This window comes from Staurois parvus, unplaced genomic scaffold, assembly GCF_062004578.1.
Source record: "Staurois parvus isolate SC_StPar_1 unplaced genomic scaffold, SC_StPar_1.0 ptg000118l, whole genome shotgun sequence".
Taxonomy (NCBI): domain Eukaryota; kingdom Metazoa; phylum Chordata; class Amphibia; order Anura; family Ranidae; genus Staurois; species Staurois parvus.
This window is the reverse complement of record NW_028317914.1, coordinates 5,209,090-5,211,223: the sequence shown is the minus strand read 5'-3', so window position 1 is coordinate 5,211,223 and position 2,134 is coordinate 5,209,090.

The following is a 2,134-nucleotide window of genomic DNA, read 5'->3' as shown; positions in this document are numbered from 1 at the left end:
CATCGCACTCATTGCACAGCCCAGGGAAGGGGGAGAGCCGCGATCCAATCAGCAGTCGCTTAGGTCTCCTCTCAGCCAATGGCGGCCGAGCCGGGAGCGTGATCAGCTCGTGTTGAAGGCATGCCGCTCAGGGCTGAGTGTGCAAGAGCTTGGAAAGTAGGGGAAAGGTCGCGCGGCTGAGTGGGCGTGCCTGGAGGAGAGAGACCAGTCTGTCACCGAGGAAGCCCCGCCCAGCCGGCTCTGACAAATACATCCAGAGAGCCGCCTGCTTACTCGGCTTGTTCCCCGGAGAGGAGGGGGTGGGGAGGGATGACGGGGAACACTGCAGTACAATGCCGGGCAGTGCTGGGGGGCAGAGGAATGCTGAGCTGGGCTCGTATAGGGCTCGTGTTCTCGCCCACTGACACTCCCACCCGGGAACCATAGATGTTTACAAAGCGCCCAGTGATAGGAGACAGGTTCATGAAGAGGACCTGTCAGTCCTGCCCCTGTACATCACTATGATATGGGGGGATTGGGCCCTGTAATATATTGCAGCTGACCTGTCATTGGATGTGGTGGCTGCATTAGTTTCCTCTCTCTCTCTGTTTTCACCTGGTGATCTGGCCTGTAATCCCCCTCCTGCAGGGTGCCACCCTCCCGAAGTGAAATTTACTGACACACCACAAATGTGCTGACAGATGCTACTTGTTCTACTGACAGTTCATAAGACCATGTAGGTGGTGTGAGTGGTAAGGTGTTTAACCCCTTCCTGACAAAGGCATGCATATATGTGGCCTCTCAGCGTCAAAGCCCACCCACGGCCTTATATGTGGCCCTGTGTAAACACTTCAGTGCTGAGAGCATGCGCCCTCCCACAAGTTACTGCCAGGGGCCACACAGCTTCCAATGCATACTTGTGATCAGGAGCTTTCCATTCATGTGACCACCGTGACAGCCAATCGCAGCTGTCACATGACCCCATCTTTACCTCCTGACAGAAGCTCCTAAAGAGCCAGGAGGTGCGATAGGAAGGGGTTAAGGTACAACAAAAGACAAAAAACATTTCTCCTTTTACATGAAGGTTATAACGCAACACAGAGTTCCACCTTACATCAGAGTCTGCAGAGTCCCCCTTACATCAGAGTCTGCAGAGTCCCCCTTTACAGTGCAAGGACTCTGTACACTGATGTAAAGGAGGACTCTGACAGAAGAGGGAATGCTGGACACTCTGGTGTAAAGAATAAACTCTGATGTAAAGGGGGGTGGCTCTGGTGACCAGAGACCCCCATAACTCAGAGTCCAGTCCACGGAGCTCCCTTATAAAGCAGTAGTAAACCGCAGGAAAAAAAAAAGTCCCCTGCAAGGTAATGTCATAATGTGTTAGTATGCATTGCAATGCATACTAGGACATTATGTAGGACTTAGGCCCCTTTCACACAAGCGTTCCATATGTCCATGTTTCATCTGTCCATTTACGGATGAAAAACAGACCCCCATGCTTTTCTATGGACTTGCGGGTGTAAACGGATAAATATCTTTTTACATCAGTTAATGTCCGCATTTGTTAACATCCGTTTTTTTGAACAGAAGAAAACCCTATTTTTCTAAACGCAAAAAAATACGGAACGGACGAAAAACGGATGTCAACAGAAGTAAACGGATCAAAAATGGATGTAAATAGATGAAAAACGAATGTAATCGGATGAAAAACGAATGTAATCGGATGAAAAATGGACATACACAAATGAAAAACGGATGAAAAATGGACGTACATGACTGAAAAACGGATCTAAACGGATGAAAAAACCGATATAAACTCATCCATTTTTTTCTTTGAAAAAACATGACTTAACTGAAGAAAAAAACAGAACGCCTGTGTGAAAGGAACCTTACCGTAAAACGAAGCCCTCCTGCGGAGCGCTGTCACCACTGTAGAGACTTCCATCTTCATCCGTCTATCTTCCAGGTTTGCGAGCTCCGGCCGTCTGACAGGTCACACCTGATTTCCTCCACGCGGGGGTCCCGGCGCGCAGCTCTGAGGGAATGGCACGGGTATGCCTCTTCCTTCAGAACACATGTGACAGCATTAACCACTTCCCGTCCGGCCGCTGTTTATAAACGGCAGGACGGGACACCTACAGGAGCGGATTGC